Raw genomic sequence first — 15,966 nt, 5'->3', positions numbered from 1 at the left:
AAACACATTAACAATGGAGGACAGCAAGTTGGTTGTGTGTTTAATATTAGTTCTGTGGATTATTCAACGAAGGCTACAGGCTTCGAGACAACGAACTTTAGAAACGTACAGGAGTGTTAGAAGTCATCCAACGATATGAAGAAGAAGACGAGAGGATAAGAGCTGCCAGGAGACGACGCATGAGGGTAAGTTTTTGTAGCTGTCGCTAGCTTGCTACGGAGCTCATAAATAAGTCCAGTGTACAATGTTGTAATGAGTGCAAGCTGTCGCTATTAATTTCAAATTATGACGGTCAAAATAAAGCATTACTTCCGATTCTGTATTTGCGCCACCTTTGACGCCTTTAGCCGCACTTCGCTATGTGACGGAGCACTGTGCGGCTAAAGGCGCCAAAAGCAGTCTCTGCATTATTTACCGATGTTCATGCACAAAAACGTTGGTTCGACTTTAACCATCATTAATTGACATCGCCACTGAACTCGAACTGGTGTAAATGTGTCTGATTTACGATATAGATATAGATATAGATTTTAATTTATAGTTAATGGCTAAATAAAATCAATTGTAGTATCTCCCAACTCTCAAAATTCTGAGTATTCTTTTTTCTCTCCTTACGATTAATTCACAGCTCCTTGACAAATGTAACGGGGAAAAAAATATCCTCTTTTAATTTACTACAGATTAGTCCCTTGAACACAGATCTGAGCGGTCAGATTTTTGAAAAAAAAAAAAAACACCATATGCAAATAAATGTGATTCATTTACATAAACTTGCCACAGACCTTGTCACCAACCACATTTTTTTTTAAATCACCTGACAACACTAATAATTAAAATATGTGTGCTGTGTGTGTTTGTTTCAGATGGTTCTGTTGTCAGTGCGCCCCCGCTGAGAATTGTCTGTCTGGAGGTTGAACAAAGCATCTGAATGGTGGGATGTTATTGTTCCAAACTTCACCCACACGCAGTGGTTGGATAATTTCAGGATGTCAGAAGAAACGCTGACCTTCCTGTGTAACAAACTGCAGCCAGTTATAGAGCGACAAGACATGACCTTCCGTAGATGTGTGCCCCTGAAGAAGCGAGTGGCTATTGCACTGTGGAAGCTTGCCACTGGGTCTGAATATCGGACCATTGCACATCTTTTTGGTGTCAGCGTCACAACTGTGTGTCGGTGTGTGCAGGAATTTTGTGATGCAGCAGAGAGTTTGTTGGTGCCAGAAGAAATCCATTTCTCGGGTGAGGACAAATTGAAAGAAATGGCTCTCTACTTCAAGAACAGGTGGGGACTCCCAGTGTGTTGGTGCTATCGATGGATCACACATATCAATCATTGCACCTCAGGAGTATCACTGTGACTATTTCAATCGTAAAGGGTGGCACTCAGTCATACTTCAGGGTGTTGTTGATGGAAAGGGGCTTTTCGTGGAATGTCTTCACTGGACTGCCAGGGAGATTGCATGATGCCAGGGTCCTGAGACTGTCCACACTGTGGGAGTTAGCCACCGAAGGAAACTGCTTCCGATCTCACACCAGAAACATCGGTGGGGTGACTGCTGGCTACTACATCCTGGCAGACTCAGCATATCCTTTACAGAACTGGCTCCTGAAACCATTCCACGACACTGGATGGCTTACAGCAGAACAACAATCCTTCAACAGAAAATTCAGTAGAGCACGGGTGGTTGTAGAGAATGCTTTTGGCAGGCTGAAAGGAAGATGGCGTTGCCTCCTGAAAAGGAATGACTACGATCTCAGTTTGACAAAATCAATGGTGATGACTTGCTGTGCTTTACACAACTTGTGTGAAAATCACGGAGAGACGTATGACGTGGAGTGGAACACACCTGCAGCAGCAGTTGAGCCCGTGGTGGCAGTGGCACAGGGGGCAGAGGAGGAGGGCAGAGATGTAAGAGAAGGTCTGATGCAGTACCTGTCGAATTCTTAAATTTTGCCTGTCTTGTGACCTGAATCACTCTGAATAAACTTGCAGTTTTTGCACAAATGTCTGGAACTTTAACATATGACTCTAAAAAGTTACCAAGATTTAATCACACGTGAATGCTTAAAGCTAGAAAAACTGGCAAATATTGATAATACAACTGGTTGTCCAGAATCTATGAATTAATTTCTTCTTTTTGTGTCAGAATGTCACACCTCATTAAACCCTAACCCCTGTATAACCGGGGATTCATAATGGTGCTGTCACTGGTCAGCACCGTTGTTAAGTATAACCTGTTTTGGTTAAATACTATTTGGTAAAGCTCAGTTTGGACATGATTTCTCCAGCATCATTGCAAAGATTCATCCAGGTGCTGTGTGCACTGGCTTCTTAAGTGTGAATTAACTGATCAAAAATTCTTATGGTGGAACAATCATTGCTTCAAATCATCAATGACAAATATTTTTACTGTTCACTCGCTTTCTAGTCAAGACGTCCACAAACCAAAAGGTCCACACCTAAAACCTCCGTCCACATAGTTTGACTTTATTATTAGTTTGCTTCTTGTTCAAATTAAGTGTGAAATATCATAAATGAAATTTGTTGCTTTTAATAAATGTTACTCTTTGTGCACATAATTTTGCTTTAAATATAGTCTGCATTTAATGTGATTTCTGTTTAGTATTTTATGATTACAATTTTCGGTGGGAAATGCTTGGAGAAGATTTTACAGTGTGTGGACATTTTTGGCTTTTGGACTTTGTGGACATTTTGGGTGTGGACTTGTTGGCTTGTAGACATTCTGACCTGATACCTTTCACTCACAAAACTATGACACAATCGCATAAGTGATTATTTATTCAAACAAATGAGAAAAAATAAGTGTAACACAGCAAAGTATATACAAAATTTACATGTTCTACATTGGGCCCAGTCCAGACTGATGGGTCACTCGCGCCGTTGGCGTATTGCCTGGACAAGGTCACCCAGCACTTGAAGGAGTCCTTGATTGAACACGGCTTCAGTCTGTTGTGCTTCACGGGCGTCATCCAGGATCAACCGTATATGTTCTGTGCGCTCTGCCCGGTTGTCCTCGTGTTGTGCAGCAGAGTTAGACTACATCTGATTCATCAAGGTCAGATGGTCTTGGTAGAGGCTCCTTTTTCTCTTCCCTACAGAAAAATGAAAGAAATGGAAAGTGATTCCAAAAAGCAATTAAAGAAGATATGGAGGATGTACATTTGGAGCTGGGAGCTACAGGATGAGAAACCTACACGTGGGCCGTCTGCCGGATGTGGAATCAGAACCTGATGATGGTGCCGGGCAGGGGGGGCCTTGAGGCTGGCGTCGGGGTCAGGGTTGGCGACGGGGTCGGGGCTGGCGGCGTGGTTGGGGCTGGCGACGGGACAGTAGGGGAGTCATCCTGGAAAAAGGTGGTGGCTGAACCCTCCTCACTTAAGGAATGTGAATCTTGAACAAAAAAGTACACAAATGACTTAAGTACAAGCACAACACAACATGGCAACATGCAAAAACACACACACAATATGCACACACACGTCTGTATGTATATATATATATATATATATATATATAAAAAGAAGCAGCATGCAAAATTGCACTAAAAAAATCCGCGAGACCGCGAAAAGTGAACCGCGATATAGCGAGGGACCACTGTATATATATATATATATATATATTATATATAGGGTTCGGTTATACACACACACACACACACACACACACACACACACTGCATAAAATATAAACTGTAACAGTAATGACACTAGTAGTCAGACGTAGACGTTGATACGCTGACTTTTTTTGAGTACTTTATTGCAGAGCACAGCTAGCTAGTTACCTGGTACGCGTTATGGTGTTTAGACCATTGGTTTAAATAACGTTAAACATTTATTTAAGCTGCTTTCAAGCAGACAAAAAATAAGTAAATAATAAACATACCGTCACCGTCCTCCACCATCGCCTCCAGCAAAGCCATGGCAGAGTCAACGCCAACCTCCCTCCCGTTGCTCGCCGGTCGGTGCCCGTAAATGGCGTCCATTTGGTCGAACCATTTCCACCTTTTACGGTTTGGACCCACTGCGTCCATTGTGGACTTTAATTGCCCTGTAGTTGCTTTTCAGCTTTTTTAGTTTTTCGCGGCATTGTTGCGATGTCCGCTGGTATCCGTGAGTAGCCATCAGCTTGGAGAGCTCCTGAAATATTTTTTCATTTCGGGTGGCTCCGTCGAGCTGTCTCTGTATGGTGTCCTCTGCCACCAAACACAAAAACGTCTGCACCTCATCGACAGACCACAGTGTAATTTTACGGGCGTTAGGAAAAGGCAAACGCTAGCGAACAATGGCGGCTTTGATTGTTGTTGTTGGACGCCGTCGGACGTCGCATTTGTGACTCACACTCTCTGACCAATCAATGGCTGGCAGTCTGTTGACATCACATTTTAGTATCGGCTCGGCTCGCTTGGAACCGCTCCCGAGCAGGTACTAAAAAAACGACCTGGTACCAAAAACTACCCTAATGGAAAAGCGAAAAAACCGCGTAGAGTTGAGCCGAGTAGTGCAGAGTAGTGCTACTTTTGTGAAGTGGAAAAGCGCCTTTAGATCTGGTGGGCCTCTCCTCCATGCACAGCCTTGGATCCAGAACCACTCCCCTTGATAGGGGTTGGACCTTATTCTTCTCTGGAGTTGCCCAGGCTGTGAAGTGCCGGACGGGTGTGGGGATACTCACAAGTCCCCGGCTGAGCACCGCTACATTGGAGTTTACCCCGGGAGATGAGAGGGTCGCCTCCCTGTGCCTTCGGGGTGGGTGGGGGGGGGGGGGGGGGGGACTCTGACTGTTTGTGCGTATGCACCGAACAGCATTTTAGAGTATTCAGCCTTCTTGGAGTCCCTGAATGGAGTCCTGTATGGGGCTCTTGTGGGGGACTCCATTGTTCTGCTGGGGGACCAACGTACACGTGGGCAATGACAGAGACACCTGGAGAGACGTGATTGGGAGGAACGGCCTAAACCCAAATGGTTGTTTGTTACTGGACTTCTGTGCTTGTCATGGATTGTCGATAAAGAACACCATGTTCGAACATAAGGATGCTCATAAGTGTACATGGTACCAGAGCACCCTAGGCTGAAGATCGATGATCAATTTTGTGATCGTATCATCTGATCTGAGGCTGCATGTTCTGGACACTTGGGTGAAGAGAGGGGAAGAGCTGTCAACTGATCACCATCTTTTGGTGAGTGTGATCAGAGTATGGGGGAGGACTAGAGACAGACCCAAACTGATAGTGCGGGTGAACTGGGAATGTCTGGAGGAGCCAACAGATCTTCAACTCACACCTCTGGCAGAGGTTTTCGAGCATCCCTGTGGAGGTTGGGGGCATTGAACCAGAATGGGCAATGTTCAAAGCTTCCATTGTTGAAGCCGCAGCAGGGAGCTGTGGCGTGAAGGTCTTAGGTGCCTCAAGGGGCAGCAACCCTCAAACACCGTGGTGAACACCAGTTGCCAGGGAAGCCATCCAACTGAAGAAGGAGTCCTTCCAGGATATGTTATCTCGGAGGACTGCAGAGGCAGTTGCAAGGTACAGACAGGCCCGAAGAGCAGCAGCCTCTGCTGCGAGGGAGGCAAAGCAGCAGGTGTGGGAGGAATTCAGAGCAACCATGGAGAAGACCTTTCTGTCAGCAGCAAGGTGCTTCTGGTGGACCGTGAGGCACCTCAGGAGGGGAAAATGGGGAACCATTTAAGCTTTCTACAGTAAAGATGGGACTCTGTTGACCTCAACTGAGGATGTAATCTGGCGCCAGTAGGAACATTCTGAGGAACTCCTGCATCAGACCAGAGCGCCCTCTATAGTAGGGGCAGAGCTGGAAGCTGATGGAGGATTTTCAGCAATTTCCCTGGTGGAAGTCGCTGAGGTAGTCAAACAACTACTCAGTGGCAATGCCCCGGGGATTAATGAGATCAGTCCAGAAATGCTGAAGGCTCTGGGTGTGGAGGGATTGTCTTGGATGAGAAGTCTCTTCAACATTGTGTTGAGGTTTGGGACAGTTCCTAAGGAGTGGCAAACTGGGGTGGTCGTCCACATACTTAAAAGTGGGGACCAGAGAGTGTGTGCCAACTACAGGGGTATCACACTACTTAGCTTCCTTGGTAAAGTCTACTCCAGGGTGCTGGAAAGGAGGGTTTGGCCGATAGTCGAACCTCTGATTGAAGAGGAACAATACGGATTTTGTCCTGGTCGTGGAACAACCGACCAACTCCACTCTCACAAGGATCCTGGGTGCCTGGGAGTATGCTCACCCAGTCTACATGTGTTTTGTGAACTTTGAGAAGGCGTATGGCCGGGTACCCTGGGAGATACGGTGGGAGGTGCTGCGGGAATATGGAGTGAGGTGGTCCCTTCTCAGGGCCATGCAATCTCTACTCACAAAGTGAGAGCTGTGTTTGGGTGCTTGGCAGTATGTTGGACTTGTTTCCGGTGGATGTTGGCCTCCACCAGGACTGCGCCTTGTCACCAATCCTGGTTGTGATATTCATGGACAGGATATCAAGGCGTAGTCGGGGGGAGGAGGGTTTCCAGCTTGGTGGGCTCAGGGTCTCATTACTGCTGTTTGCCGATGATGTGGTCCTTTGAAGGACTTTAAGTACCTCGGGGTCTTGTTCACGAGTCAGGGTACAATGGAGTGTGAGATTGGGCAGAGAATCGGCGCAGCAGGGGTGGTTTGCATTAGCTCTACCATACTGTTGTGACGAAAAGGGAGCTGAGCCAAAAGGCGAAGCTCTCGATCTACTGCTCAATCTTTGTTCCTACTCTCACCTATGGTCATGAGGGTTGGGACTAAAAGAACTAGATCGCGGGTACAAGCAGCCGAAATGGGCTTCCTTAGGAGGTTGGCTGGTGTCTCCCTTAGAGATAAGGTGAGAAGTTCAGCCATCCGTGGGGAGCTCGGAGCAGAGCCACTGCTCCTTCCCATTGAAAGGGGCCAGCTGAGTTCGGGCACCTGGTAAGGATGCCCGTTGGGCACCTCCCAAGAGAGGTGTTCCAGTCACGTCCATCTGGGAGGAGACCCCGGGGAAGACCCGGGACTAGGTGGAGCCTTTATATCTAAACGCTGGCCTGGGAATGCCTCAGGATTCCCCCAGTCAGAGGTGGTCAATGTGGCACAGGAAAGGGAAGTCTGGGGTCCCCTGCTAGAGCTGTTGCCCCCGCGACCCAATCCCAGATAAGTGGTTGAAGATGAGATGAGTGGAAGCTGCACTATCAGTTAAACCTGTATGGCCTCTGGGGATTTAAGACGTATAAATATATTTTTTTGGCACCACTATAATTTTATTCCTTTGCATTTATAAAAGAGATTCATAATATTATATTGCCAGTATGATCAAAATTTGTGCTGTCTGGAAACAATTTAGAATTTCTCCCCCCAACGGAGAGAAATAGAGAAAGTAAAGGGATCAGATGCCATGACCTACATTTGGTAGTGACGTCATAGATCTTGCGGGGGCTTCTCCGATCTGTACAAGAGATGCTGGGAAGGACACACGACTGTCAATTAGAGTAGAGAAAGGCAGCGTGATGTCAGCTGGCTGCTCACTCTGAAACATTCTATTTATGTATAAATCAAATGTGTTGCTTACATTTTTTTTTTTTTTTTTTGAGAGCTATACTTTTATTTGGCACACAAACTATTCAAATAGAAAAAAATGAACAATTCCACAAACTCATAAACAAAACTAGTGAGTCCGAAAGGGTGTGGGCTGAAGCAAAGCTTATCAGCACCCACCCCTGCTAGTACAAGTCCATCAATTCTAATCAGTCATATTTACATAAATACAAATTCACTACTACATGTCAACACACAGACAGACATACACATCAATATACTATTCATTTATATTTATATTTTACCAGATCACAAGAAAGTCAACTCAAGGCACTTTACGCAAGTAAGGACTAACCTTACCAACCCCCCAGAGCAAGCACTAGGCAACTGTGGTGAGGAAAAACTCCCTATAAGGAAGAAACCTCAAGCAGACCAAGCTCTTGGGGGTGACCCTCTGCTTGGGCCGTGCCATATATACCTATATACATACATATATACTTTACATATATACATATATATATATATATATACATACATATACATGGTCACTTATATACATATATACATATACACCTTACATACATACATACATATACACATACATATACATTAACACATACACACACATATACATACATACGCATACACATACCCACACATTCAAATATACAATAAGTCCCACTTAGAAATTGAACATTCCCTATAAATCAAATTATATTTGCTTCTTTATGATACCTAGACATGATGTTCTTTTTGAGTAGTTTCTTAAATCTTACTAAGGTACCACTCATTCTAACCTCTGTTGAACATTCGTTCCATTTCTTCACCTCAACCACAGACACACAAAAACCCTTTACATTTGTTCTTACTGGTGGTTTCATAAAAATTGCACAACCTCTTAAACTATAACTGGATTCCCTCAATCTGAACAGACTCTGGATATGTCTCTGTAAGGCTTGGTTTTTCGATCGAAACAAAGTTTGAATTGTAATGTAATCGACCAAATCTATGAATTTTAATAAATCTAAAGACACAAATAGAGAATGAGTTGGTTCACAATAATGTTTATTGCAGATGATTCGTATGGCTCGTTTTTGCAAAAGGAATATTGGATTGGTGTTTGATTTGTAAGTGTTTCCCCACTATTCAACACAATATGTCATGTATGGTACCATCAGAGAATGATATAAAGTAAGTAACCCTTCTTGTGGCAGTACGTCTTTGGCTTTATACAAAATGGCTATAGTTTTTGACAATTTTGATTTGACATAATTTATATGTGGTTTCCAGCTAAGTTTATTATCAATTATAACACCTAAAAATTTATTCTCTGTTACTAACTCAATTTCCTTATTGTTTATAGTTAAATTTTTACATTTGGGTGCCTGTTTATTTCCAAATATAATACATTTGGTTTTCCCAAGGTTGAGTGACAACTTATTAGCATCAAATCAAACCTTAAATTTTTTCAGTTCTTTCTCCACTATGTCCAGAAGCTGTTCAAGATTTTCACCGCATACAAAACATCGTATCATCCGCAAAAAGGACACATCTCAGTGAACTCGACACCCAACTTATATAATTTATATAGAGTATAACCAACAAAGGACCCAGCACTCAGCCCTGCGGCACCCCACATGTGACTTCCCTGAGTTCAGAATTTGTATTATTGAATTGAACATACTGAAATCTGCCTTGTAAATAACTAGTTATCCATTCATATGCCAGACCTCTGATTCCATATTTCTGCAGTTTAGTTAATAGTATTCCATGGTTAATTGTGTCAAACGCTTTCTGTAAAAAAACAAAAAAAAAACACCTACGTATTGTTTATTGTCAATTGCAGTTGCTATACTTTCCACAAAGTCCATCAAAGCCTGTGATGTAGTTCGAGACCTTCTGGATCCATATTGTTCTTCACAAATGATGTTATGCTTCAGTAAATAATCATTTAATCTTTTAGCAAATATTTTTTCCAAAATTTTGGAAAATTGTGGCAGGAGTGATATAGGTCTATAATTAGAAAATGTGTGTTTGTCACCAGTTTTAAACAGAGGAATGACTTTGGCTATTTTCATTTGAGAAGGAAATTTACCAGTACTTAGTGACATATTGCAAATGTAATTGAACAGTTTTACTATACAATCAATAACTTTTTTTAATAAAGCCATATTATTAAAATCAGTCGATTTCTTACTTTTTGAACCATGAACCAGATAAACTATTTCCCTTTCGTGAGTACTACCAATGAACATTGAAACAGATTTGTTAAATGATGAATTATTTACCCAGAAGTTATTAGCTGATGAGTCAATTTTACTGGCAAGATTTTTACCCACATTAACGAAGTATTCATTAAAGTGTTCAGCAATAGACTTGTTATCAATCGTGATGTACTTGTTACTCTGAAAAAATGAAGGATAATCTCTAGTTACTCTATTCTTTTTTACTATTTCATTTATGTTCCATGTGTTTTTGATGTTATTTCTATTTTTGACAAGTAACTCACTATAATATCTTTTTTTTACTGAGTCTCATGATATTGATTAACTTATTCTTATATGTTTTATACTTACTTTCAGCTTCCTTAGTTCGTAGTTTTATGAATCGTTTATATAGTAAGTTTTTCTTTTTACATGCCCTCTGAAGCCCCTTAGTTATCCATGGTTTATTGCTGTATTGATTTTTGTATATTTTGTCAACAAATGGACAGTGTTTATTATACAAACTGAAAAAAATGGAAATGAAAGCATCATATGACCTGTCAACATCATCAACAAAAACATCCGACCAATTCTAACTTGATAAATCCTCCCTTAAATTTTCAATTGTTTCAGGTGTTACTTTTCTACTCATGAATTTGGTATTGCTTCGATACTTACAACAACCCTCCAATGCAAAGACTGAGAAAACTGGCAAGTGATCACTGATATAACTGACCAGTACTCCCCCACTAAGATTACCGCATATAGCGTTGGTTAAAATATTGTCAATGAGAGTTGTTGAGTCCACAGTTATTCTGCTAGGATGAATGATGGTTGGAAACAGTCCTAAACAGTACAAGGTGTTTATAAATGAGGTGATTTGTAGATGATTGTGAGGGTTTAAAAAATCTATATTGAAATCTCCACAGACAAATAAATGCTTATTTGTTGATTTTGTTGTACATTCCTAAGATAACGTCTTCAAAGGTGTCAATATTTGTCCCAGGAGCTCTGTAAATACAACTAACAACTATGTTTTTGGAGTTTATTGATGTAATTTCTATGGTAACACATTCCATCATGTTGTCCACTGTAAATGACATGTTGTTAATGAGTTTACAGTTGTAATCTGACCTTACATATAATGCAACGCCTCCATCCCTTCTCGTCTGCCTATTAACCAGGAACAATTCATAACCATCAAGATATACCAGATCTTTATTATCCTCATTTAACCATGTTTCTGAAATTGCAATAACTGAAAAACTTTTTCAAACAATCATTAATAGTGGACAGATTACGAGAAAGAGTTCTGCTGTTGAAATGTATAATTGAAAAATCTTCATCATTGATTTTATCATTTTTGAATTGTTCTTCTGTAAACTATTTGCACTGTCTCACAATATTCTCACTGAAAAAGGTATCAGGATCATTTTCAGATTCGAAGGGGCGGTTAGCAGAGTTATTATAATTAAATGTATCTAGACAGAGCTCCTGGGCAGAAATAAACAGATCATTATCCTTAGTCATTATGTCTCTCTTGTCTCCGGGTGTAGTTGATGTGGATGAGTGGGTTGCTCCAGTCTGCTTCATGATGCTGTGTTGTGTTTGAGTCCTCATACCTATTGTTCATATTTGTCCAGCTCCTCGATGTTCCTTATTGCCATAACTTTTGCTTGTTCTGGTGATCCGTTCAGTTTAATGAATATTTTACAGTTTGAAGTCCATGTGTGCTGGATTTTTCCCTGTTTCTTTAAGAAGCGTGCTTTCCTGGCGATGTCGGCGTTCCGTTTGGTGAGATGTTCATTGATGAATACGTTTGTCCCTTTCAGTTTTCTTCCTTGTTTTAACAGTGCTGTTTTGTGTTTTCTAGTTCTAGTTTCTAGTTTGTGTTTAAATGGATTTAAATGTTATTTAAATCCATTTCTATACCTATAGATAGGAGGAAATCAGCAACCTGTTTTTCCACAGAGCTGACCTCCTGTTCACTGGGCTCCCCTCCGCTCTCATCTGTTACCGCCCGTGCATAGGACCGTGGTTTGATGTGAAGACCGGTGATGATGACGTCGTTAATTCTGGTGTACTGCTCCAATTCAGACACTCTATTTTCCAGCTGCACCAGACTCCGGTCTTTCTCAGCGTTCTGGAGCCTTAATGCCTTCACCTGCTCCACCAGATCCATGATTGATTTCTGTTGCTGCTTCACAACAGAAATCTCCTCTGATAGAAAGTCCAGAGATTTTTTAATATCATCACCTTCCTCCGCCATCAGAACCTTCTTAGGCCCCATGGTTGGCTTGTGGGCTGCTTGGTGATCGCCAATGTTAACAGCTTGCATTGTTGGTCACCGGGATGGATCTGCGCTGCGCTGGTGCTGCGCGGCCTCGGTGTTTCCGCGCCGATGGATCTGCGGTGGCTGCACGTGGCCTCGGGGAAGCGGCACTCATGACGCGTGGCTTCAATGACGCAGCGCACGGCCTCTGTGAATTCACCACGTTGGGTGGGCCTCGGACGTTGTTGCTGTCCAGTCGCTGGGATAAGTTGCCGGTTGAGGTGGTATTCCCACTATCCGGGTTGGCAAACACCGGCGTGGCAGATGGCAACTACAAACACCACATCTGAGGCACAAAAACTCAGGTGCAAACTTTTTGCAGCTCGCTCTCTGACACGCAGCTCCTCACTCGCAGCTGACTTTTGTAAAAGTTAGCAAGAAATAAACAATTCTCAATCTAAAAACATTGTTTCTGAGACCAGACAATCCCTTTAAAGTGATTTTCAAGACATCTTATAGATGTTGGCATGCACGCTCCTGGAACATGCATCAAGAAAGTGGGTGAGGTCCCAGGTAATCTCAAAACCTCGGGTATACAATCAATCAATCAATCAATTTTTTTTATATAGCGCCAAATCACAACAAACAGTTGCCCCAAGGCGCTTTATATTGTAAGGCAAGGCCATACAATAATTATGTAAAACCCCAACGGTCAAAACGACCCCCTGTGAGCAAGCACTTGGCTACAGTGGGAAGGAAAAACTCCCTTTTAACAGGAAGAAACCTCCAGCAGAACCAGGCTCAGGGAGGGGCAGTCTTCTGCTGGGACTGGTTGGGGCTGAGGGAGAGAACCAGGAAAAAGACATGCTGTGGAGGGGAGCAGAGATCGATCACTAATGATTAAATGCAGAGTGGTGCATACAGAGCAAAAAGAGAAAGAAACAGTGCATCATGGGAACCCCCCAGCAGTCTACGTCTATAGCAGCATAACTAAGGGATGGTTCAGGGTCACCTGATCCAGCCCTAACTATAAGCTTTAGCAAAAAGGAAAGTTTAAGCCTAATCTTAAAAGTAGAGAGGGTGTCTGTCTCCCTGATCTGAATTGGGAGCTGGTTCCACAGGAGAGGAGCCTGAAAGCTGAAGGCTCTGCCTCCCATTCTACTCTTACAAACCCTAGGAACTACAAGTAAGCCTGCAGTCTGAGAGCGAAGCGCTCTATTGGGGTGATATGGTACTACGAGGTCCCTAAGATAAGATGGGACCTGATTATTCAAAACCTTATAAGTAAGAAGAAGAATTTTAAATTCTATTCTAGAATTAACAGGAAGCCAATGAAGAGAGGCCAATATAGGTGAGATATGCTCTCTCCTTCTAGTCCCCGTCAGTACTCTAGCTGCAGCATTTTGAATTAACTGAAGGCTTTTTAGGGAACTTTTAGGACAACCTGATAATAATGAATTACAATAGTCCAGCCTAGAGGAAATAAATGCATGAATTAGTTTTTCAGCATCACTCTGAGACAAGACCTTTCTGATTTTAGAGATATTGCGTAAATGCAAAAAAGCAGTCCTACATATTTGTTTAATATGCGCTTTGAATGACATATCCTGATCAAAAATGACTCCAAGATTTCTCACAGTATTACTAGAGGTCAGGGTAATGCCATCCAGAGTAAGGATCTGGTTAGACACCATGTTTCTAAGATTTGTGGTACACACACAAGATTTGTGATACACACACACGCTTCCTCCTGCAGTCCATCTGCACACAGGAAAAGGCGATATTCACTATGGAATTACCCCCAGATAAATATGTTCACTTCAATAAAAAGAGCTGTAGCTGAAGATGCAACGTGGCTGGGTCTTCCAGCATGACAATGATCCCAAACACACCGCTCAGGCAACAAAGGAGTGGCTCCGTAAAAAGCATTTCAAGGTTCTGGAGTGACCTAGCCACTCACTGCTCTAGAGGAGATCTGCATGGAGGAATGGGCCAAAATACCAGCTACAGTGTGTGCAAACCTGGTGAAGACTTACAGGAAACGTTTGACCTCTGTCATTGCAACAAAGATTATGTTACAAATTATTGAGTTGAACTTTTGTTATTGACCAAATACTTATTTTCCACCATAATTTACAAATAAATTATTTAAACATCCTACAGTGTGATTTCCTGGAATTTTTTTTCTCATTTTACTCTCACAGTTGACGTGTACCTATGTTGAAAATTACAGACCCCTCTCATCTTTAAGTAGGAGAACTTGCACAATCAGGGACTGACTAAATACTTTTACCCCACTGTATATCAAAATAGCATTCTCTGAATTCCAGTGAAGTTGGGACGTTGTGTAAAATGTAAATAAAAACAGAATAGAATGATTTGCAAATCCTCTTCAACCTATATTCAATTGAATACACCACAAAGACAAGATAGTTAATGTTCAAACTGATTAACTTTATTGTTTTGTGCAAATATTTGCTCATTTTGAAATGGATGCCTTCAACACATTTCAAAAATGCTGGGACAGTGGTATGTTTACTACTGTGTTACATCACCTTTACTTCTAACAACACTCTAAACGTTTGGGAACTGAGGACACTAATTGTTGAAGTTTTGTAGGTAGAATTCTTTACCATTCTTGCTTGATGTATGACTACAGTTGTTCAACAGTCCGGGGTCTCCGTTGTCGTATTTTGCGCTTCATAATGCGCCACACATTTTCAGTGGGTGACAGGTCTGGACTCCAGGCAGGTCAGTCAAGTATCCGCACTCTTTTACTACGAAGCCACGCTGTTGTAACACGTGCAGAATGTGGCTTGGCATTGTCTGGCTGAAATAAGCAGAGATGTCCTTGAAAAAGAAATAAGCAGGGATTTTCCTGAAAAAGACGTTACTTAGATGGCAGCATGTGTTGCTCCAAAACCTGAATGTACCTTTCAGCATTGATGGTGCCATCACAGATGTGTAAGTTGCTCATGCCATGGGCACTAACACACCCCCATACCATCACAGATGCTGGCTTTTGAACTTTGCGCTGGTAACAATCTGGATTGTCTTTTTCCTCTTTTGTCTGGAGGACACGACATCCACGATTTCCAAAAACAATTTGAAATGGGCATCCAATGTTGGTTTTCGGCCTTGCCGCTTACATTTAGAAAGTTCTCCAGATTCTCCGAATCTTCTGATTATATTATGGATTGTAGATGATGGAATCCCTAAATTCCTTGCAATTGAACGTTGAGAAACATTGTTCTTAAACTCTTGGACTGTTTTTTCACGCAGTTGTTCACAAAGTGGTGATCCTCGCCCCATCTTTGCTTGTGAACAGCTGAGTCTTTTGGGGATGCTCCTTTTATAACCAATCATGACACTCACCTGTTTCCAATTAGGTGTTCTTTGAGCATTCATCAACTTTCCCAGGCTTTTGTTGCCTCATCCCAATTTTTTTGAAATGTGTTGCAGGCATCCATTTCAAAATGAGCAAATATTTGCACAAAACAAAAAAGTCTACTCTAGTTTGAACATTGTGGTGTTTTCAATTGAATATAGGTTGAAGAGGATTTGCAAATCATTGTATTCTGTTTATATTTACATTTTACACAACGTCCCAACTTCATTGGAATTGGAGTTGTGTATGGGTCGAGCTCTAAACATTTTTGACGACTTGTCATTTAGTGTATACTAAAGTAAGCAGCCAACTGCATAATCAGTTGTTTTAAAAGAAGTTGATCTACATTTAGTGATGTAAATTTTCACATTTAGATCCATTTGGACCCTCTACATGATCCCACACACTTCTAATGGCATTTTCACCTGTTCAGTGGCAATACAAAGCGATTTACTTTGTGCTGTTCTTAACTTGTCCCTTCCAATAACATTATATAACCAGTTAACCCATTATGGTGATTGAATTCAAAATCAATAATG

At 41.9% G+C, this 15,966-nt stretch overlaps 1 protein-coding gene across 2 annotated transcripts in view; it reads right to left on the bottom strand.

Annotated features, from left to right (window-relative positions):
• LOC117523498 (EMILIN-1-like) overlaps positions 1 to 15,966 on the bottom strand; it is a 115,176-nt gene that overhangs the window by 53,279 nt on the left and 45,931 nt on the right. The gene's annotated exons all lie outside the window — the stretch shown is intronic.

This window comes from Thalassophryne amazonica, chromosome 2, assembly GCF_902500255.1.
Source record: "Thalassophryne amazonica chromosome 2, fThaAma1.1, whole genome shotgun sequence".
Classification (NCBI taxonomy): Eukaryota; Metazoa; Chordata; class Actinopteri; order Batrachoidiformes; family Batrachoididae; genus Thalassophryne; species Thalassophryne amazonica.
The sequence above is the reverse complement of the archived record's forward strand: the minus strand, read 5'-3'. Positions and strand labels throughout refer to the sequence as shown.